The sequence below is a fragment of the Leucopleurus acutus genome, assembly GCF_964270905.1.
Source record: "Leucopleurus acutus genome assembly, chromosome: 2".
In the NCBI taxonomy this organism is placed as follows: Eukaryota; Metazoa; Chordata; class Mammalia; order Artiodactyla; family Delphinidae; genus Leucopleurus; species Leucopleurus acutus.
In genome coordinates, this window is record NC_139143.1 from 25,484,962 (window position 1) to 25,509,540 (window position 24,579).

Below are 24,579 nucleotides of genomic sequence, written 5' to 3' on the forward strand. Positions count from 1 at the left end.
TTCTTGATTAAGTGAATTTTAAATGATATGAAAATATAACCATTTCTGATTTTAAAATAATTGCCCAAATTGCCAAAACATTTGTTTAAATGTTTTAAGTCATGAAAATCTTAGATTAGGGATAGAAAATAGGTAAAATTTAATATTTCATTGTGGTCTCTTGGTAATGGGTACCTGAGTGCTCTTTTTGGAAGTGCTTCTGAGGGTTTGTTTGGGTCCAGAGAGAAAGAATGCACTGATTGATTCTTTTTCTTTTATAATTTATTTATTCATTTATTTACTTTTGGCTGTCTTGGGTCTTTGTTGCTGTGTGTGGCTTTCTCTAGTTGCAGCAAGCAGGGGCTACTCTTTGTTGTGGTACATGGGCTTCTCATTGCAGTGGCTTCTCTTGTTGCAGAGCACGGGCTCTAGGTGTGTGGGCTTCAGTAGTTGTGGCACGTGGGCTCAGTAGTTGTAGCTCACGGGCTCTAGAGTGCCGGTTCAGTAGTTGTGGTGCACGGGCTTAGTTGCTCTGCAGCATATGGGATCTTCCCGGACCAGGGCTCGGACCCGTGTCCCCTGCATTGGCAGGCGGATTCTTAACCAGTGTGCCACCAGGGAAGTCCCTGATTGATTCTTGATATCTACCCTAGGATAGGGACAAAGGAACCAGTATATCCTTTGTTATTATCATGTGTTTGCCGTCCTTACTTTCTCATACTGTGTGTTTGGATTTGTTTAAATATTGATCATATTTTTAATAATAAGTAAAATTTTACATTTGAGGGTGATTTTGTCAATTTTACAATTTATATGCACACATCCAATGATATACTTATCTTGTGAATATTTTTAAAGTATGTTTTATAACCTGCTTATTTTCTAAGAATTTAAATGTGATTAGTGTGATTGCTACAGATTTATTCTTGTTTTTCCCAAATGTAGTTTTATTCTTTCAGGTATGCTCTTATGATTTTCCGATAATATCATCTTAGCATTACATTCTGGTTTGTCTATTAATTAAAATTGATTTCAAAATGTAAGTGTTGTTTATAATGCATCTGAGAAGTTTCTCATGTTTATTTCATAAGCTTCTGAAAATTACAACCTATAGTAACGCTGCGTATACAGTGCATACAAGCTCTTTTGATGTTACATGCTATACAATGTAACACCTACTGAAAGATAAAAATATACCTTATGATGACTGTAACTTCATTTCTGGTGTTTCCTGTTGTTGAAAAATGTTCAAGTGCTAATTACTGGAGTTATTAGTGTTCATAATAACGAATTAAAAATACTTTCTTTGCTTAATGTAAATTGTAAATTACTATCTTATTTCTCTTGTTTCTTTTAAAATAATTTTAATCTCATGTATCTTACAATGAACTTTTCTCTGTGCTGTGTAGGGGGAAATTCTGTCATTATGATTAAGCAGACAGAATTTTAATAACGTGCTTTCCTTCTCCCCACATACTTATATTTGTTGTTGCTGCAAAAGTAAAACGTATACATTTTTGTGGTGTATGGGGGAATTGGACTCAGAGCTGTGATTTCTGCCTTAAAATAGAGGTTAATAATCAGAGGAAAGCAGCATTAACCTATGGCTCCTGTACTTCCTTGTAAAAGTTTTGTTTATATTTTATAGACTGTAGTTATTTTTCTGCTTATACATTTGTGCTTAAAAGAGAAAACTCTCCTCCTTCTCCCCTCCTCCACCCGTCCCCCTCCTTGTCCTTCATTTTTTAAAAGAATAGGATAGTCTTAAATTAAGCTAATCAGTGTCCTGCAAAGCTTAGGGATGAGCCACTGAGCTTATAACTTTGCGAGTGTGTGATGACGCTGATCATGACAAATGCGTTGGAAGTGGGTGGAGAATGCTGGACAGGGAATTTTATCCCTATCTACTGCCCCCGCCCCATCTTACTGGCATAGAATTAATCAAAGAGAAGAAATGGGCACTTCAGAGAGTGCTGCTTTCTTTTGCTGCACCTACCTGTACAGTCTGTCAGGAGTGGTTCTATGCTGACCTGCCTTTCCCACCTTCAGGAACTAACTTTTTAATTTACGCTTCAAAGAAAGCTGGCTTCACCTGGCCTCAAAAAGAAAAGCCTGTTTTATGTTTTGCTTTTCCTCCCACTCACTTATGTTCATGCAGGTTCTGTGCAGGTATTAGACATGCGAAGCTTGTGTTTTGGCTCCTCTCATTGTCATTTAAGACAAGAGGAATTCTGAGAGCTTTTGCTGATTTGTTTCTATCTTAATTTTTTTGAATCTTTGATTATGGACTTTTCCAAACACACACAAAAGTAGAGAGACAATTCTAATGAACCCTCATGTTTCCATCACTTGGTTTCAATACTTTTCAGACTTGTTTTATATCTGATAGATGTCACACAGATGTTCTTTTCCTTTATTTGGGTTTCCAAACATTCCTTACAATTACTCTTTTGCTATCAGGCCTCTTGGCCTCCTGAGAGAGGTGTCTGTTAGTGAATTCACTGATCAAATTATGCAAGTTTTGTTTTGTTTTTGTTTGCAGCAAGCACTCTTGTCCAGGGTTATCAAAATACATGGTTAATTCTAACTCTGAAAATTATCTACCAAGGCAAAGAACCTCAGTAAGTCAAAAGTTTTACTTGGGGATGTGCATATATTTATCAAACTTGTACTGCCTGGAAAGGAAAGGGGTTGGTGGAGGATGAGAAGGTTCTTAGTCCTGAGAGCAAATTTCTTCTCTGCTGAGCTGATAGCTTTTTCTCGTAGAAGACCATGATGAATTCCTCAAAAGTTAGCAATTTGTATTTTGAACACTCTGGGGTTTTCTGTTGAAAGATAGTGTATATTTCCTGTTGGACTAGGTTCTTAGTGCCTCTTGTGCTTCTGTTGCTCAGGACTTGGTTTTGCTTGGAAAATTTCCCCCCGTCCCCCTTCACTACTCTGAACACATTATTGTGTAGCCTTTTTTCCAGTTATATTTCCAAGTGTTCCTTTTTTCTCCACTTCCTGGTTACCAGTATTAGCCTCCCACTACCCATCCCCACATTCACACACACACACAGAGCAACTGGCATTTGGGATTTAGAGATAGTACTTTACTGTATAAAATATCCTGTCGACTTCTGAACTTATTGCCTGGTTGTAAAAGTTAAGTAGGAAGAAGAAATTTTTCTAGGGGAGGAGATCAAGGAGGACTTCACATAGGAAGCAGAAATTAATGGCATGAATTTCAGAAGAGAAGATGGTGTTGGGAAACAATTATAGAGAATGGTCTAGAAATACTTGTGGGGAGCGAGGGGGTACTAACTCCTCTAACCCCCGGGTAAGAAAAATATGTTGACTTCCTATGGAGAAGATTTGAAAAGGCAGTTGTTACCAGTGGAATACATGTTTCAGTTATATTTAGTGATTACAAAAAGAGTTTGAATGAAAGCGTGATGCTTAAAATGTTTGTTTTGCTTTAGGTAGTAAGAGAAAATTAGCGAGGGTAGTAGTACCTCTAGAATTTCTACAGCTGGCGAGCTGCAGAGTGATGATCTGGTTGGATGGAAACGTGGGAGTGATTTGCTTGAAGCTTTATTTGCATAAGTTTTTTTTTTTTAACTTAGATTGTATGTTACTTGGGGGTGTGGCTGAATGGAAATAAAAGCGTACGGTATGAGGAAAGTGGTGGTTCACCGCTGACAATAATGAAGGTGGCCAAAGGGTGGGAGATGTACTGGGGATACTTGTTAGTGAGCACGGTGGAGGCGCGTGACTATTTGTATATTCATCAAAAATAGAGGCCAGACTCATCTCTGCTGGCTCTTTTTCAGATTGTTTAGAGCAGGGAAGATGTATGTTTCCATCTCCACAGGCCCCTCCTCCTTCCCACTCCCCAACTTTTTTTCCTTCCATTTCTATTTTGAAATAAGATTTCTGGTTAGATTTCAAAATGGATTTAGCTTGGCAAGACAACTCCCGTGGTTCAATCTGTTGATAGAGTTTGAAACATTTGCTACAAATATAGAGAATGTATATACAAATAATGATGACTATAAACTTTAAAAGGTGACACAATTACAGTTAGAGGGCAAATTTAAATGGGAGGTTGAACAGTAGTATGATGGCTAAGTTGCTTGTTCAGACAAGTGAGTGAAATTCTCTCAACCTCAATTTCCTCATCTGTAAATGGGAATAATAATAATAATATTTACAGATTAAAGTGAGGATTAACTCTAAAGTACTTAGAGTGTCTGACACGTTATTAATTTCTACTACTGCTGTGCCTATTTCCCATACTTATTTGTATTCTAGTATAAAACTTCAGTGTTGTATGTCTCCCTGTGTTGTCATGTGGCCAAGAGTGTAATCTGCAACTGATTGTAAACCAGTCTCAGATGGTTGCTTACACTTGTGCCCAGTGCTGGTATCCCATGCCCATGCTGAGACTTACCTATCTTGTTGAGAAAAAAATTTTGCAGGCAGAAAATAGTACCTTTCCCCTAGTAACTGGCTTGGTTTCAGCCCATAGCTATTGTGGACAGAAATCGTGTACTATGTCCTACATTTGTCGCAACTCCATGATTTCAGAGTAGTTCCTTGGGATTTCATGTAGGAAATATAAAAGCAAGCTTACTATGATGAATGAGATGTTTCTCACACGTGAATCTTAAAAGGATGAAATTAAATTGTAAGGGTTTTGTTAGTTGTTATGTCATAGTTCACTGAAATGACATGGAATGTCTCTATTCCATCCCCCCAAACATACACTGGTTATTATTGGTAATGGTTATTCTAAATTTAATGTCAGTAGACTTAGTTCTGAGCTTATTTTCTATGCATAGAGTATACTTTTTAGCGATCACTGTGCAGAGTTCTAGAACAATATACTTATTATTTTTCTGGACTTAAAACTTCCTTTTCTAAAAATGCATTTGGTAGACTGATTAGAATGTGATAAGCTCTGAACAAAATAATAGAAAATGGACTAGTTGCATAAAATGTTTCAAAACCAGACATCAAATTGGAAGCAACAAGAATAAAAGTGAACTTCCTGACCACAAAACAGATGTCATTGTTCGTGCTGCCAGACCTCTGCAAAGTACTTTTTAACTCGATAATATTATGTAACTGCAACAGAATTTTTTGATTAGAAATTTCACATCTGTTTGAGAAGATGTTCCCTCTTTTTGTCTTTTAAACAAAATAATAATTTTCCTGGTAGAATGTTATTTTTGCTCTTTAGGGCACATCTGTGACCTCCAGAGCTTGCCTTCTGAACTCTAATTTTTAATGCTATTAGGGGGAGCTGGTTTTGCAATATACACTGTGGTTGTATAGATTTGAAAGTGAGAATTTTAGGTGCTTTTTGTACTATGATACTTAAAGTTTACATTCAGTTTCATTCTGAGTAAATTCTTTTTCACTGGGGGAGAATTTTTGTTTATTGAGAAACAGTGGAGAATGGGTTAAAATGAGAACCTGCTAATTCATAGGATGAAAAGAAATAGTAATTTAATATTTTTGATTGAGATATGTTAGAAATAAGACACAAATATAATATATTTAAGATTATACTTGCATTTGCCTGGTATGTGCCATTCGAGTGTTAATAAATAGTCTATGTGATATTCTGCCATAGCCTCATAATTTTAGTAAAGTATAGAAGTCATCATGGAGGAAAAAATTACTAAATAAACCCTTATTGGGTCTTTTTACTTGCCAAAGAATGGTGTACCTCAGTAAAAGGCAAGAACAAATTTGTTTATGATATATTCAGTTTTTTAATCTTACATTTTTCGTTTAGTTAGCCCTCTCATTCTGGATGTACTGGTGCTTTATTACTTCACTGTTGCTGTTAGGCTAATTTGTGGGACAGATCTTACCACAGTTGTTTTGAAAGGTCAGGAGTGTGTGTGTTTGCCACTGGAGGTTTCAAGTTCATATAGGACCAAATTTTAGAGCCTTTTTGTTGATCAGCTTAGTTGAATTTCACTACCGTAGCATGCTATAAAGTAGTAAAGAAAGCAATCTTTTGAATTAGTAAAGTGACGAATTATCTAATTACAAAGCTTATAAGATGGCGGTATGGTAACTTTGACTGCATTACTAAATGATCCCAGTGACTGATCAGATGTGCCTGGATTCCATTAAGGAAAAAATATGCCATTAAATATTTAATACTAAAAGCAAGGAGACACACCAGGATTGCTAACCTCCAATCACCGGGGTGCATGTATCTCTACATTTGGAGGTAGTTGCTAGTTGAGACGTCTCTCTCGTCTGCTCACAACCGTTGCTAGAAGACTTCATTATTGGGATTATACTTTCCTTCTGGTTTTAAGTGAAGCAGGCAAACAGCCAACATTCGTAGCTGCATGCACATCCTGGCACTCTAATTATGAAAAGCAGATGCATTTATGATTTATTTATTTACTTTTTACAATAGATTGAATCTCTGAGGAGATTCAAGGGACAGTTCTTCTCAGAAGTGTTCTTCCAAGTAAAGTGACACTTGTAGGACACTTGAGACTTCAAAACAAAACAATTCATGTATTTTTAATGATGGTATTTATCTATTATGTTCTTCATTATTAACCATTCAGTTACTATTTCTCTTCCTTTATGTACAAATAATCTATGATGAGTTGGTGTCTGTTTATCATAGTTAAGGACCAGATGGCCAACTAACTTCTAAAGTTCAGAAGGATAATTAGTAAATTCTTAATCAGCATTTTTACTTACATGTGTGTTGGTCAAGGTTGATTATGTACATAAGGCTAATGCTCTGATTAAAACTATTAATGGATAAACGTGTTGGCCAAGCCTTGTTGCCTTATGTATTTGAGTGTATAACTTGCCATTAATTCATATAGAGGTAATATTTTAAAAATGACAGTATGTCATTATGAAATGGTAGAGGTTACTTTCATTGCTTTGGCCTTCCCTTTAGTGACAAAAACCTTTATTAGAGTACTATGTCTCCCCACTAGAGTATGACTTTCTTAGAGCTAGGAATTACATTTTATTTATTTTGAATCCCTAGAAATCTTCATTGTATACAGTAGGGTTTAATTGTTGACTGAGTTAAATAATGCATGAAAACTGTACCTTTTCTGTTTTATGGTGTATTCTTTGTTAAATATATTTTAAAATTATTACAGTACTGTAAATATACAACACTAGGTAAAAAGGAATCTTTATTATGGTAAAATTCAAGAAGTTCAGTTGATAGCTCAGAATCACAGAAGCTGTTATTATCATAAATTCTTCAGGGAATAATGAATCATTATATTAATTATTCCAGAGTTCGGCAAACCTTTTCTGTAAAATCCCACATATTTTACACTTTGTAGGCCAAGAAGCAAAAATGAATTATTACTGGCGATTTGTAATGCACGCTGAGAGGGTTACTTATGGTCTCCATGGCAACTCCTTAACTCTTCCATTATAGTGGAAAGCATCCATGGATAATATATAAGTGAACGGGTGTGGGTGTCTTCCAATAAAACTTTGTTTACAGACACAGAACATTGATTTTCGTATAATTTTTACTTGTACCCAAATATTCCTCTTTTTATTTTCCCTCAGCCTTTTAAAAATGTAAGAAAATATTCTGAGCTTGCAGGCTGTGCAAAAACAGGTGGTGGATCAGATTTGGTCCATGGGCCATTGCTTGCCAACCCTTAAGTTAGTTTTTGTAAGCCAAAAGATTTTTTTGTACACAGTAGGAGACAGCACATGTTATCAAAAACTTCTCTAATTAAAAAAAACATAGGAAATATTTTATTTGTTACCTTCTAACAAGCCACTGGTTCTACAGTTTTACATTGCCAATGACGTTTGTAAGCATAGCATGTATACAATAATTGTTTTTTGAATTTATTATTTTTTATCCTCAAAACATTTGATTCAATAAATTTAAAATGTTTTAATTCAGTAATATAGTAGAAGAGATGTAGTATTTCACTAAGGATTAGGAAGAAATAAAATTCTTAAATAGAAAAAATGTGTACTTTACTAATGTCTTACATACTTAAACTATCATTCTTGGTCTTTTGTTTTTGTTTTCTTTAACTACAGATGTTATAGTTTGTTACTTTGCCTTGGAAAGAAATACACATTTTTCTTTTTAAAAAAAATTTTATTTGTTTAATTTATTTATTTTTGGCTGTGTTGGGTCTTTGTTGCTGTGCGCAGGCTTTCTCTAGGTGCGGCGAGCGAGGGCTACTCTTCGTCGTGGTGCGTGGGCTTCTCATTGTGGTGGCTTCTCTTGTTGTGGAGCACGGGCTCTAGGCGTGTGGGCTTCAGTAGTTGTGGCACGCGGGCTCAGTAGTTGCGGCTCGCGGGCTCTAGAGTGCCGGCTCAGTAGCTGTGGAACACGGGCTTAGTTGCTCTGCAGCATGTGGGATCTTCCTGGACCAGGGATCGAACCCGTGTCTCCTGCATGGACAGGTGGATTCTTAACCCCTGCACCACCAGGGAAGCCCCAAGACACATTTTTCCTAGTAGAATTATTTTGGCTGTGTAACTCAGGTTCAGAAATTTTTTGTTTGAGTCTTCAGATCTTTTTCTTAGATAATGGATATTGCCTTCAGATTTTACTTTGTGATTTGACTATTTCTGTTATGAATGAGAAGGAGCTCTCATGGGAGGAAAAAAAAGGTTTTAGGGGTATAACACTAATAGTAATGAAAAATTATGATAAACTGCTCTGTTAAATTTTACTATTTTTAGAAACAGAGTGATAGTTTTGATGGCAGAAATCAGACATTGCTATATGATGAAGAAAACAAGGTGGTATATTATAAAGGTAAGCAGGTAAGTTTGGGGATGGCTTCTCTAAGTCAGATGAAAAAAATGTGGCCTGATCAAGAGAGAAAATAGCCCAACTTCTATCTGAAAGGGTCAATTTTCATTAAATGTTTCTTCAGTACCTAGTGTTACGTATTTAAGGAGATGTATTTAGATAAATGTTCTTTGTAAGGTATGACGAAGGAAGGACAGAAAGCCCTGTCATATTGGGCAAGCTGACTATAGCTCAGTATCTGGAAGAGCTTTGTCATTAGAGTGGTCCAAGGATGTATCAGGCTGCCCTGGCATAGCTTGGAGCTTCCTGTCCCTGGAAGTGTTTCATTCCAGATTAGAAGCACATGTCAGGATGAGTTATCTCCATGAATAAGGTAAGGCTTGATGATATGTAAAGTGCTCTGTGTTTGTCGTATTCATGGTGCATGATGGAAGAATGTAATATATCTTTCCCCATTCTCTCTATCCAAGTCCAGCTTATTTCCTTCTTTTTTTTTTTTAACCGGTACGCGGGCCTCTCACTGTTGTGGCCTCTCCCGTTGCGGAGCACAGGCTCTGGACGCGCAGGCTCAGCGGCCATGGCTCATGGGCCCAGCCGCTCCGCGGCATGTGGGATCTTCCCGGACCGGGGCATGAACCCGTGTCCCCTGCATCGGCAGGTGGACTCTCAACTACTGCGCCACCAGGGAAGCCCCAGCTTATTTCTTTGATGAAGTCCACCTGACTAGGATTGATCCTTCCTTGTTGTAAAATCAGTAGCCACTGGTATTTTCTACGCCAATCATTTGGCAATGGTGAATATTCTTTTAATTAGCTATATGTCTTCATTTCCTACATTCCCAGTTAGATGGTAAACTTTGTGAGGATAGGAGTCATGTTACCCAATTCCTTCCTTAAGCATAGTACAACCGTACAATTTTAGGCCTGAAAAGATCACAGAAACTATCCAGCTCCGTAGTCTCCTCACTTCCTTCCCTCTCCCTCTTTCCATGATGCATCAGTTGTGGCTCAGAGAAGGTTAATAAAATAGTCACCCAATGACAGGATGGATGCTAAAATTTAGTCTTTTGAGCTCAAATGCTCTTTCTCCTAGTTGATGCCTAAGTGCTCAAGAATTACTTTCTAAGTTGAAGTAAAAATGTGATAGAGCAAACAGAACTTAACGTTACAAACAACTTTCAACAATATCTATTCCTTACATATTTTTTCTAGCTTTATTGAGATGTAATTGACATATAACATTGTATAAGTTTAATATGTGCAATGTGTTGATTTGATATACTTACATATTGCAAAATGATTCTGACTGTAGGGTTAGGTAACACATCTATCACGTCACATAATTACCAAATTTTTTTTTGTGTGTGGTGAGAACATTTAAGATCTACTCACGTAGCAATTTTTAAATATGATACAGTATTATCAGCTACGATCACTATGCTATCCAGTAGATTCCCAGAATTCATTCATCTTATAGCTGGAAGTGTGTACCCTTTGTCCATCTCCCCATTTCCTGGCACCACCCCTCTCTGTTCCTTATTTTGAAGGTTATCAGCATAAAGCCAGAAAATTAAGAATAAGTTGCACCATAGGATTACTCTTAACAGCATTGGAACCTAGATTAGATTGTCTCTGTAATGATGAGTCTCAGGGACTCTGTATGGCTCTGTTTAAATGATGGTGGTTTTCCAAACCATCTGGATACATTCCCTTCAGATAACTCTGTTATAAACAGAGCTGCTTTATTACATACTTAACAATATGTGGATTTGTTTTGTATTCCTCATTTTTTTTTTGTCCCATATTTACCAGGAAGCCAGTGGGTATTTAGACACTGGTCTTTGTCTTACATGAACAGATCAAGCGATAATTGAGAGATTTATCACAAGTTGCCTAGTGCTGCACTCACCCAATTTTATTTTATTTTATTTTATTTTATTTTATTTATTTATTTTTTTGCGGTACACGGGCCTCTCACTGTTGCGGCCTCTCCGGTTGCGGAGCACAGGCTCCGGACGCGCAGGCTCAGCGGCCATAGCTCATGGGCCTAGCCGCTCCGCGGCACGTGGGATCTTCCCAGACCGGGGCACGAACCCATGTCCCCTGCATCGACAGGCGGACTCTCAACCACTGTGCCACCAGGGAAGGCCACCCGATTTTATTTTTTATTTTATTTTTTTTACTCTACAAAGTACTTTAACAAATATAATCACATTTATTACTTACAACAACCTTCTGAGTTATTGTTACTGTTCCTTTTGCAGATGATGGAATGCTTAAGGTCACATTGTTTTTAAATAAAGGAACCAGAGCTTTAACTTGACTATCATGATTTTAGATTTTCTCCATCCCACCATACTGCATTCCCACCATACTGCATTCTGGTGTTGTGTTAGTTTTGTGTTAAAGCTCTAATTATGAACTATTGTAAGCCTTAGGAGCAAAACCAGAGTGAAAGAAATGAGAATATGTATGATAAGATTTCTGTCACTAATACTAAAGCACTACTATAGGCAAAGCTTTAAATTATTTAATTAGGATTCCTTCTGTTCTCATACAGGTGGTGCATCATGTCTTACATGTCTCTGCTTCATATATTCAAATCTAAAAAGGGCTGGCAGGGAGGGTCGGGGAAGGGTGGGTTTTTCATATCAAATATTTCTGAGCTGATGCTGCCACAACTCTATGTGAAAATAAAGATGACTGAAATGGAATTTGCATGGAGTTAAGCTAACTTTTGAAATCTAGATTCCACAACCTTGAAGTACTGGATCAGTTGAATTAGGAAGAGGATTAAAAATACACTTTACAGCACTTTCTTTCCTACCCTCCTCCCCCATCATGGGTGGCAGTATTTTATTGAAATACAGGGCCAACTCAGCATCTGAAGAGGCCCATGTGACTTGCTGGTTGATGTCCTGGGCCCTGTTTCATCCTTTCTTTTCCCCTAATATTTATTTATTTATTTGGCTGCGCTGGGTCTTTGTTGCAGCATGTGTGATCTTTTAGTTGTGGCACGCGTGGTCTTTTAGTTGTGGCATGTGGAATCTAGTTCCCTAACCAGGAATCGAACCCGGGCCCCCTGCATTGGGAGCACGGAGTCTTAGCCACTAGACCAGCAGGGAAGTCCCCCTGTTTCATCTTTCACAGCCGTTCATGGGCTCTTGGTGTTTCAAGTTTAGAGCGAAAGTTGGTAAGGTATGTTGTTTTGGTGCCTCAGAAGTCTTTTGTAATAGCAGGTGACTGTGGGTTTTCTTGTTTTACGTTTGTCCGAGAGTCCATAGAGCAGTACCCACTTAAACCTCAAGTATGCAGATCTTAAGGTGTGATATTGTCCAAATTTTAGAAATCTTTTAATTGCCTTCTGTGGCATGACCTGCCGCTGATTCTCCTATGTCTCATACCAGTTTTTTAAAAAAATTATCATTCTCTAGTTCTCTTTTTACCTGTTGGATGACAAGCATTCCACTGCCATGGCCTGACTTGCTGAGCCTTGCCGTTTCCTCTGAGATCCATTCCCATATTTTCTACTTAATAAAAATCTTCTTTTGCATGATCTGTTTTAACTTCAGATTCATCCAATACTTAAACTCTTGTCTTATCCTCAGTAGGATGTGCTGCTTCTCCATCTTTTCTATCTCTTTTCTTAGCATGGCAGTCTCCTGAGTCAGCCACACCAGAAGCGTCAAGGATGCCCCTGAATATTCCCTCTCTCTTGCCTTCTATATGCCCTGCTTATGCTGCTTTTGAAATCTCTCTTAACTCTGTTCTTTTCGTTTTATATATTTTTTGCCTCTGGCCCAGTTAAGTCTTTTTATCTTGTGTACTTGGCTCTAACTAATCTTTTTGCCTCTCTTTCCCTGGATCTCAACCCATTTTTAATACTGCCTTCAGAAATATATATATATATATATATATATATATGTATATATATATATATATAATTTAAAAACTTTATTTATTTATTTTGGCTGCTTTGGTTCTTCGTTGCTGTGCGTGGCTTTCTCTAGTTGCAGTGAGTGGGAGCTACTCTTTGTTGTGGTGAATGGGCTTCTCATTGTGGTGGCTTCTCTTGTTGTAGAACATGGGCTCTAGGCACGCAGGCTCAGTAGTTGTGGCTCACAGGCTCTAGAGCGCAGGCTCAGTAGTTGTGGTGCTCAGGCTTAGTTTCTCCACGACATGTGGGATCTTCCCAGACGAGGGCTCGAACCCTTGTCCCCTGCATTGGCAGGTGGATTCTTAACCCCTGAGCCACCAGGGAAGCCCTAGAAATATATTTTTAAAATACCAATCTGATCATTTGTATCCCCTTCTTTAAACTTTGATTTCCTACTGCCTGTTGTATAAAATCAAGGTTTTAAAATATAGCATTTGAGGACTCTGCAGGCCTCATCCCATTGCTGCTTTCCTGGAAATGGATGACTGCTTGGATAGATTGTAACTTGAGGGGTGTAACCATTTTCTTAGCACCTTGCATAGTAACCAGCAAGTTGCAGGGATTCAGTCAATGCATGCTTTCGCTCTTTTACATTGTTGCATCGTCACCTGCATTTTGCTTTTCCCCCTTCACATTATTGCATCGTCAGTGTGTTTCTCACACTTCCAAAGCTTGATGATATCTGAAGCATTGTTGCTATTGCAGTAGCAAACAAAGGTAGGCAGGGCAAGTTAAGTCCTCTGGATACGGAATTATTTTTGACAGGCTAAGGTATTTTTGAGCCAATTTGTAAAGCTGCCTGTGTATATGAGAATACACAAGGAGAGGTTGTCAAAGCCAGTGTGACAAATCAGCAAAGCCTGGTTACGGCTGCTGCTGCTGCTGTGTGTGTGTGTGTAAATGCGTAAGCAAGGAGGTGGAAATCATTGTGTTCCTTTGGATCCTAAGGTAGTGTGCTTCTATCTCGGAGTCATTCTGATTTGATAGAGGAAATTTAGCTTTGAATACAAATTATCAGCAGTAGTTGAGTGGGCTTCTGCTTTGTCAACACTGCTGGGTTTGATAATTAGAGAATTACAGGGATGTGATCAGATGTTGGAATTCCATTCCTGGAAGATAACTATGTGTTTGCTAATGGTTGTCAGGCAGGCTTCTAGCTTTTCTTTAGAGCAATTGCTAAACATAAGTTTTCTACGCTGAAAATATTTTCCTCATATCAGTGATGTTTGGTTGATCTTTGTCACTTCTGACGTCCTCAAAGTCACTAAAGAGAAGCTTGCAAATTCCTTTGCATTTTGTGGAAGCAAGGCATTATGCTCTGTGGTTATAGTTAGGGCTCTTTCGGCTTATTAGAGTAGAAGGGTATTTTCTACATGGCAAGGAGTGTTTAGACTTAGAGGATCTTGGTATTTGAAAGTTCTTTTGAAAACAACTTCATGTTTTCAATTACAAAATAATATAGTGGCTCAGAGAGTGTGATAATTCACATATCTAGTAATAGTTATCAGCGTTAGTTGCGTAGGATTCAGAGTACTCTAAACTCTTGCCATTTATCATTTCACCTAACAGTCAAGATTCCTTTCCTAATTCCAAGCTTTGCATGTACAGCTCTTTCCATTCTTCCTGGCAAATTCCTTTTCATTCTTCAAGATTCACTTCAAATGCCCCCTTTCCTAGGAAGTCTTTCTCAACTTCCTTGGACATGGCCCATTATGACAGGAATGAGAAAGTTGAAGTACAAAATATAAGTGGATTAAAAAAATAAGAGCAGTCATGTCTATCATTTTATCCCTCCAGCCAGGAGGGATTAAAAAATATATATATAGGCATATATATTTTTTGGCCGTGCTGTGCAGCTTGTGGGATCTTAGTTCCCCCACCAGGGATCAAACCCAGGCCATGGCAGTGAAAGTACTGAGTCCTAACCACTGGACTGCCAGGGAATTCCGAACCTTAAATAATTTTAAACAATTAAAAATACTTATTGATTTTAGAAATAATTTCGAGGTTCTATTATATTAATATAGAATGAATGCTTAAAAAATTTTTAGTGTAATTAAGCTTTTAAAATGTTAGGCAAGGAAGTAATTTTACATTTTTGTAGATGAATACCAGGTTGGGTGCTTTTTGGATGTTGTTTTTAGAATGTTGACGTTGCAGTCCTTTCCATCTTTATTTTCAGTGTCAGCAGAATCCCAAGGATAAGAAAATGTAATTAATTCTTTCACATTGAAGTCATTTAATCGTTCTTTGCCTAACAGCTGCTTTTTATTCAGTACACTGAACATAAAATTCTAGAGTGCCTTTGTGCAATCATAAATTTTAAATGTGAACCATTCTTCCTCTGCAGTATCATATGCTATTGTTGTTTTGATTTGTCAGTTTGGTAGGCTGTCTCGCTAGAGACTGCTGTTGTAGTTGGTTAGGAGGGCGTTCTTCTGAGACTAAACCCTTTCCCCAGCTTTGTATGTCACCATGGTATTTAGTGTCATGTACTGACAGTAACGAAGTGGGGAACAATTGGTTTGCCTTGTCATTCCTAAGCTCCTTTTATTTCTAGAAAATCTTGGAGAAGTGGAGAAGTAGGGTCAAAACAAAGCCCTGGGGTTCTTACTTGGATATTTTGGGTCAGAAAGAGCCAGCTTAGTAAATTTCAGCTCCACAAATGTATACCCTCTCTGTGGGAAAAGAAGGGTAATTAACACTTCGTTTCTGACTTGTCTGGTAGGAGACATAAAAGAAATATATAAATAACTTAAATATAATTATATTGAAAGTTCCTTGAAAGCAGGACTATGCCTTAATCTTCTTTTTAAAACATTTTACATGCCAGACTCCGTACGTTGTAGTTGCTCAGAATATTCTGCAGACTAAACTAATGGTAGTAGGTCCTGAGATGGAGATCAGGTGCCGGGGGATCATTTGATTCAGGCCTTTAATGAAAGGTGTTGCAGGTGGAAGAGTCAGTGCTGACTTCCTAGAATTTAGCAGCCACTGTTCCACATAGGTCAGTGCAGACCCCAGAACTGTGAAGTAGACTGCTGTGGGTCTGGTTGCCAGAGGAGGAAGCAATCCAAGGAGATTTTTGCTTCTGGTTTAAGTTTAACGAATCTGACTATTTTTGCTTAGGAGCTTTAAGATTTTCCTTGAAATGTAACCTGAGGCTGTTCCAGTGAGTCTTGCTTCCCCTGTGTGAGCCCTCCACCTGCACTTGCTCTTCCTGGCCCTGATGGAATCCCCTAATCATGACAGGCACGTTCTCAAGTGGGAAATTTGGCTGTAGACTTTTGTTTATTTTGCTTTTTGTTTTTCAAAATAAACTGAGAAGCATCTTTTAAAAGACGTGAAGAGAAAGAGTAACCTAGGTGTCTCAGGAGCCTTGGTGATCTCAGGTTGTTTGGTATCCACGAAAGAAAACAGTTTCCAAAAGGAGATGGCCAACGTATATGGAAGTGCAGAGATGTTAAGGGGGCATAAATACGGCATTCAGTTTAGCAATTAGAAATTCACTGGTGGGACTTCCTTCATGGTGCAGTGGTTAAGAATCCGCCTGCCAATGCAGGGGACACGGGTTCAAGCCCTGGTCCAGGAAGATCCCACATTCCGGGGAGCACCTAAGCCCCTGCACCACAACTACTTAGCCTGCGCTCTAGAGCCCGCGTGCCACAACTACTGAGGCCTGTGCACCCTAGAGCCCGTGAGCCGTGACTACTGAGCCCACGCGCTGCAACTACTGAAGCCTGCACACTCTAGGGCCTGTGTGCCGCAATTACTGAGCCTGCATGCTGCAACTACTGAAGCCCGCGTGCCTAGAGCCCGTGCTCTGCAACAAGAGAAGCCACCGCAACAAGAAGCCCACGCACCACAACGAAGAGTAGCCCCCGCTCGCCGCAACTGGAGAAGGCCCATGCGCAGCAACAAAGACCCAACACGGCCAAAAAAAAAATTAAAAAAAAAATTAAATAAGAAAATAAAAAAGAGTAAAAAAAAAAGAAATCCATTGGTCTGTCTTAGATTTGAATGGATCTTAAAAAAAAAAGAGAAATTCACTAGTGCTATTTTTATATTTTATGCAGACTCAAAGTGTGAAGGCTTTTTTTGTTTTACTTCGGAATAGTAGTTGAGTGATTAGGCTTTTGGTATTTTTACCAAAATTATAAGTTATTTCTCAGGATGTATTGCTCCTAATGAAAAACTGAGTTATTCTTTCTCATTCTTAGAAGAAAATCCCTCGCCTCCCCTATATTTGAACTCAGAATTACTTCTAGGTAAATTGGTATGTTAGTTCATTGGCCTGAAAATCAGCCAGTAAGTTTTAAAGTATTTCATGAAGAGCAACAAGAGTCATGGTGATTTAGGATTTTACAAACTTTGGTGACTGTGTTATGTTCTATAATGAAAGTATCCGGGATGAAGAAGGAAGTCAGAATGGTCTTGTCTGAGCTGTCATTTGCTTTAGTCAATCCTTTGTAAAGCATCGTTTTACAGTATTAACCCTAAAGGTGGTGCACACATTTAATTTGGGGATTACTTATAACTTACTAAATTGTAAATGTAGGTTTATCTTTATGTATATGTGTGATCTCTTATTGTACTAAGGCACTAAGTAAAGTGATTATCCATTAAAAAGCCATGTCCATTGAAGAGCCATGATGGTAACGGCTCCACATGCTGTTAAAGTACAGTCACTCGCTGGCAGGTGTGTTGGAGATGTAAACCAAATTGTTCTATTTTGAATAGGGAGCTGCTTGAATGGCCATAAATGTTCGTATTTGTATATAGAAAATATAGGTTTTTTTCATGAGCGTTAAGACAATAAAGTTTTTGAAAAAAATATTTTGAAGGAAAATAATGGCATAGGTAAAGTAAAGCTTGAAGGTATATTCTCTTGCATGTTTTCAACGCAACGCAGAAATACATTTTGTGGTGCCATTGAGAAGGTTCCCAAAATCAGTGCTGTGAATACCTGGCTTACTTACCAAGTCTAGCTCTTTACAAGCTTGAAGGGAATGAGAACTTTAGTAACATGGTTTGTCATGGTTGAATGCTGCCATTAGGTATCAGGAGCATATTAAAGAGGAGAGTTGGGCTGTTAAATATCGTACTCACTTGTTAAGACAAGGTAATAGTTGAAAAATCATAGGACAAACTAACCTTGTATACTTATTAAAGAAAGGGGCCTTAAAGTATTTTTCGTTCCTTCATATTAGATTTTCTTTCTTCTTCTTCTTCTTCTTTTTTTTTTGATGTGGACCATTTTTAAAGTCTTTATTGAATTTGTTACAATATTGCTTCTGTTTTATGTTTTGGTCTTTTGGCCGCAAGGCATGTGGGACCTTAGCTCCCCGACCAGGGATATAACCTGCACCCCTGCATTGGAAGTCGCAGTCTTAACCACTGGACTGCCAGGGAAGTTTGTAGATTTTCTAATTAAAAATTCTGTGGTAATTAATAAAAGTCAAACTTCAGTTAGAATTTTCCTTCAATACATATGACTATGGAAGCTTATATGTTAATTTCAAATTATTTTTTAAAATGGTTTTATTTCCTTTATCATCCTTCTTTAATATTCATTTCTTAACATCTGTATGAGAAAGTAGCCCTTATATGCATATTATAAAATGGAGGCAGTTTGACTTGACCATTACAATTTTTTTCTAATGTAATAAGGCTGTGAAATTACCATGACCCCTAGTGTTTTATGTTAAAAGGGCGATTTGTGTTATATTGGAGATAACAAGGAAGCTCTTATGCTGAGGCTTGTGCTGAAATGAGGTTTTCTGTAATTCTATGAAATTGTTGTTTGAGTTTAACTTTTTTCTTGAGGCAATTTTATATCTTATAAGATTTTAGAAACGAATGTGAAATGGAATCTTTAATCATTGTTTCAGTAAATGAAGTCTGTGCTCCTCAAAATGTGAGCTCTGAACCCTTTGGGACTCAGCAATTTTTGTGAGCGATTTAGGACACTTCTCATAAAAGCTTGAAGCAACCTCAGGAAAAGTGAATTATAATGTTAGGAATAGATATACATTTGTAAAGTTATCCTTGTTTCTTACTCCAAATAATTGTATCAGAGTTTATTCCACACCATATCTTATGTGTGTATTGTAGAGATTCAGTGGTTCTGGGGTGAGCTGCAGCGAGGCTGTGCTCAGTGGTGGAGCTCAGGAATGTAATAATTTTCAACCAAGATGAAAGTTTCATGTCTCATTAAGTAAAATTAAGTCACAACCCACAGAGATTTATCAGTGGACTATTACTATATTATTTCAGATATAAATTTATTAATTTGTACCCAAGGGCTCAAAAGCAACAGAGGCATTGACAGAACATTAAGTTCCATCTTGATGTCACAGGTCTCTACAGTGATCTTGCTGGAAAATATTAGTAGTTTCAAGATAATTATGACTGTGACTAACTATGAATGCTGGAGATGAAGAGAATATTCCCACTTCTAGCAGCATCGGTGGGTGGGTGGGTGGGTGGCCTTTAGGCTTTGGTCTGTGATTCACTTCATTTTGAGGGTGAAGGACTTTTTTCCTCACTATTTTTTTCTGCTTATGTGTTCATTGAAGTCTTTTTTTTTAAATCACATTTTCAGTTTTCTGTTGCTTGTCATTTACTAATATTCAGAGCAATGTGTGATTTTATGGCATGTGTGCACATTACAGGGGTATTTTTTCAAATTCATTATTTTTCTGTATGCTTTGAGCTATTTTCTTTTTTTAACTGAAATATATTTCTACATGTACTATGGTTACTTCCATAGGAAGTTTTTCAATTTATTTTGCTTTGTACAGATTTTTACTACTGTATTTCTTCTGTATATGTGGCCTATAGGAATTCATTCAAATGTATTTTATATTAGGTCCTGTTTTGTTAGTTGCTAGTTTCATCTGAAATATAGTACCATTATTTAATACTGTATGTGTGATATGGGATTTTATTTACCAGTAAGATTATTATGCTTTTTTCCATGCTAAGTATCTGTTGATCTAAAATACTTAAAAAATAACTTTGTGGTGCTATATTTTATTTTTAGGTTAGTAGACTGTCATTGCATATCCTGAACTTGATATTTCCAACTGGATTCTAGTCTACAGTATATGAAGCAAACAATTACTTTCCTCCTACAAAATCACTTTAAAATCACTCTCAAGACATATATTAATAAAAGTATTTTTATAAATTGTTTGCCCTAGTTCCTTACATCTTTGCAATTCTGCAGAGAAACAACCAACTATATGTATGCGTGTGTGTGTGTGTGTGTGTGTGTGTGTGTGTGTGTGTGTGTATTTGAAGGAGAGAGGGGGCAAGAGGGGAGAGAGAAAGAGAGAGGGAGGGAGATGGATGTGGCTGTACTGGGTTATTTCCCATGTGACAACGATTTGCTTGAGCTGGGTAGCAGCTACTACTTTTAGTGAAGTGTGAGCACTCCAGTTTGCTATACTGAGCCCACTCAGCTAACCCCAACCCATTCAGACTTAATCTAAACTTAAACTTGAGCTATAGATTTTTTAAAATCACTGTAACTGAAGTAGTCTTCTTGTTTCTTTTCTCTTCCTTGTTGTGTATGTAGTTCTTTCCATTTGGAACCTCTTTCCCTATTGAAAACATTCTTCAGTGATCAATTCCAATCCCGTCTTTGCACGAAAACTCTTACAGTTTCATATGATTGAACATCTGGCTTGATATTGAATGAAGCAAAAAAGGGATTTGTTTGCTATGAACTGAAAAATGCCTCGTCAAGCACTGCTAAACTAAATCCAGAGGCTCAAGAGCTGTCATTAGGATCTGGTATCTCTCCATTGCTAGGCTCTCTTTCCATGCGATGCCTCCATTCTCAGATAGGCTCTCCCGTTGTGGTGGCAAGACAGTGGTCGCAAGCTCTAGTTTTCATCCTCTCAGCTGCAAATCCAGCATGAAAAAGAACTTGTGTTTTTGGTTGCTTAAGCAAAATTCCCAAGATTAGTGATGATTGTATCTAATTAGCATGGCTTGGGTCAGGAATGCATTTTTTTTTTTTTTTTTTTTTGCGGACGCAGGCCTCTCACTGTTGTGGCCTCTCCCGCTGCGGAGCATAGGCTCCAGATGCGCAGGCTCAGCGGCCATGGCTCACGGGCCCAGCCGCTCCGCGGCATGTGGGATCTTCCTGGACTGGGGCACGAACCCGTGTCCCCTGCATCGGCAGGCGGACTCTCAACCACTGCGCCACCAGGGAAGCCCAGGAATGCATTTTTGAACCATTTTCTGTAACCAGGAGGATGCAGTATTTTCGATTTGCTCAGCCTAGGTCACATGCCCACCCCTGCAGTTAGCTCCAAGGGGGCAGGGAGACAGATAAAGGGGAAGAGATGATTACCAGAGGAATATGGGGATGAATGCTGGATGACAAAAATGGTACTTACCTTCACCTTCCTTGCTTGCCCTATTGCAAATTCTGTGTCCCTCTGCTAAACTTCTCTGATACTGATGATCAGCAGCACATCTAATATTCTGCTTTGTATTATAGTCATTTGTTTATTCAGTTATTTGCCAGACATTTATTTAGTGCCAGTGATTTTGCAGGCATTGTGCAAGGGGATGGGAATACAAAGATAAAAAAGACACATCAGTTGCCCTTGGGGAATTCACAATACAATATGTATCATTTGTTTCCCAACTGGATTGTAAAGCTTAGGGTGTATCAGAAATATTATTGTGTTCCCTTATAGCATGTTACAATATTTTCCACAAAATAGACTCTCGATAGATAGTATAAAGTTTGTGCATGCAGCTTATTAAAACATAGTTTCATTACTTCAAACTTGCTAGATGAATGAAACTCAATTTGTGACCGTCTTGTCTGTACTCATACCTGAAAGGCATTTCCACTGTACCTGTATGCTTCTCCCTTGGCCTGGCAAGAAGCGTGCTATCTCTTTGACAGGCTCCTGTGGAGCTTGGTAATTCTTGTATCACAGTTACTTGTTGGTTTATCTTGGCTCCTGTAGTAGAACTGGATATTCCTGAGGGCAATGAATTGCTTAATACATGTTTGTTGATTTCATTCTGTTGAATGATGGAAATGTATGTGCTTTGATCGTGGGAGACAGTTGCAGTTCTTTTTTCGCTCTCTTTATAGTTATTTGTTCATAAGACTTTGTCAAGATTTTCCCTCAAGTTCTCATTGATGTTTAACAGGCACATTGGGTTTTGTTCTTCATTCAGTTTTTTATGTGTACATTTTGAACTGGTATTATTTTAATACGTGTCACGAAGTCAGGGTTGGTATTAATAATCAGAGAGGACTTATATCTCTGGAAAGCTACAACTATCTTTAGGATGGGTAGCCTTATAGAGTTAAAATGAATTCCACTGACTGGCTGGGTGTTTTCTGTTATCCAATCTGAAGTTAACATCCCTCATTTCTATTTTTTCTGCAGTAAAATTCAGGCTTCGATTTCCTGAGGTTTTTGTAATTGCTAATGAAAAAAACTTGGTGTGCTTTGAGAAGGATAAGAGCCCAGATCGAAAACTGGCCATACGCCAAGCACTGTTCCTTGCATATATTATCTTTTAAATCTTCCCAACAATTTTATGGGGGTAATACTATTATTATCCCTGTATTGTAGGAGATAAACTGAGGCTTGGAAAGGTGAAGGAACCTGCTCAGGGTCACTGACAGAATTGGGCCCCTAAACCATGTATCGCTCATTTCAGAGCCCATGGTGTTAACACCTGAAAAGCACAGAGGCATTTAAAAACCCAAATTCATACCTTGCCACCCATTTCCCCCTCCCACCACTCTGAAGGTTGATAGCATCTTCATGCTGGTAATATATTAAACATTTGCTGGACTAATTTTCTCACCAGTATTCCCAAGATGACAATTTTGTGTATTTCTTTTCATCTCTTGTGTAATAACAGTGGTAGAATATAGTCAACACATTAGCTTTCATATCTCTAAGTATCTTTAATCCTTTGACACAAACAAAAGCCATTGTCTATAATATATGCAAATATGTATTTTTCAACTGTGGTAATAAATTTCATCACTTATTTCAAACATTTATTCAAGTGTTTAAAAAAATTTTATGTGCATTATAAAAAAAATTAAAATAATCAGTAAAAGTGCAGATCAGAAATTCAAGTGCCTCAGAAACCCTGCTTCTTAGAGACCACCATTTCCATCATTCAGCAGACTGCTGTTGGGTCTATGTCTGTATCTATATCTAATATATACACTCCTGAATGCATACCATATATAATTTTCTTTTAACAGTTATATACCATTCCATGGTATGAAACATGTCAAAATATAATTAACCAGTACCCTTTTGAGTTACGTCCATTTTTTTTTTTCCATTGCATGGAACATCAGTATACATATATCTTTATAAAATAAAGTTTTTTTGTTTTTTTGTTTTTGCATAGGATAAGTGAATAGAAATGAATTTCCTGAGGCATATTTTGCATTTTTATATATGTTGTCAAATTGTATTCCAGTATGTATTGTATTAACTTATACCCCATCAGCACTGTATGAGTGCACTGTTTTTTTACAACCTTGCCAGCATGAGATATTATCATTCTTTTTAATCCTTGTCCATCTTATAAATGCTGTAAATAATATCTCTTTGTAATTTTAATTTCTTATGTTATTTAGTTCTGTTGCATTTTAAATCTTGAAGTTTTGCATGATAAAAACTTGAGACTGACTCTTTTTTCTCTGTGAAATTGCGGCCATGACGATTCTAAGCAGACCTAGACATTTTCTCTGGCTTTTAAAAGTAGAAATGTTTCTTCCTTCTTTACATGGTAGAGTCTAATATACAGGTAATGTTGTATATTCTTGATAGTCCAGTCATTGTCACAACATTATGATAGCTTTTTGAACAGCCTTATTTTGAAAGCCATTAGGTGTAGAATGTTTCAACCCGGTGGGGTATATCTTTTACTTTTAGAGCAGAACTTCCATTTCATTTCTGATGTTTTGTGAAAGAATACCTGGAACTAAATGTGGCAGCCCCTATGTGATATCTGAAATTGTACTGTAAACACAGGAGAACCCCTGTAGTGTTCTCAGCTTTCTTCTTTACATTCAAGTCCTTTGAATTTAAATCAGCCCATTAGGCATTAGTTGAGTTTGTAAGCTTTACTATACTTTTTGGTTATAGGAGAAAATTAATATTCAATATTTAAAACTTTTTTCAATTTACTACCTTTTGTAGTGCTTGATATTACTATGCAGTTATATTTTATCCCTCCCCCCACTTTTTGCCTGCAGTAATAGGTACTAATTATTATATTTTACCTCTGTAAGCATGTTCTTGTCTTTTAGGGATACTTCTCTTAGAAGTTCCTTCTTATTTCTCTTTGACTTTTGACAAAACTGTCTCTGAACCTGCAGATTTAAATAGACAAAGGAAAAAGCCTATGTTGTTTATTGTCTTTCCAGAAGAGGGTGTAGCAAGAGAGGAAAAGAGCAACTGTACTATCCTATTCCTCTTCATATTTGGCATCTCTTAAAAATTTCAGACGACGGAATATTCATCATATTGAAAAACACTCCTACACTTGTAATTCATAAATAGTATTGGCAATTAAATCCAAGATGTTCTGTTAACAGGAACCAAAAAGTAAATCTGTCTCCCTCCAAAATATGAAGATCATTGTCCTATGAGACAAGGATGAATGGGGAAAACACATATTTAGGACTGAAATGGAAGTCTTGGAAGGAAAAATCTTTTAATTAAAAGCATTACTAATCTCAGATTCAGAGCATCCTTTAATAGTTGCAATGTATCTATGGCATTTACACATCAGAAAAAATAAATTTTGACATTTGATGCATGAGAAAATATTCTTTTTTTTTGCCAAGAAATTTA

General features: G+C 37.5%; 1 protein-coding gene across 2 annotated transcripts in view; it reads left to right on the forward strand.

Annotated features, from left to right (window-relative positions):
- SMYD3 (SET and MYND domain containing 3) overlaps nt 1-24,579 on the forward strand; it is a 708,690-nt gene that overhangs the window by 200,310 nt on the left and 483,801 nt on the right. The gene's annotated exons all lie outside the window — the stretch shown is intronic.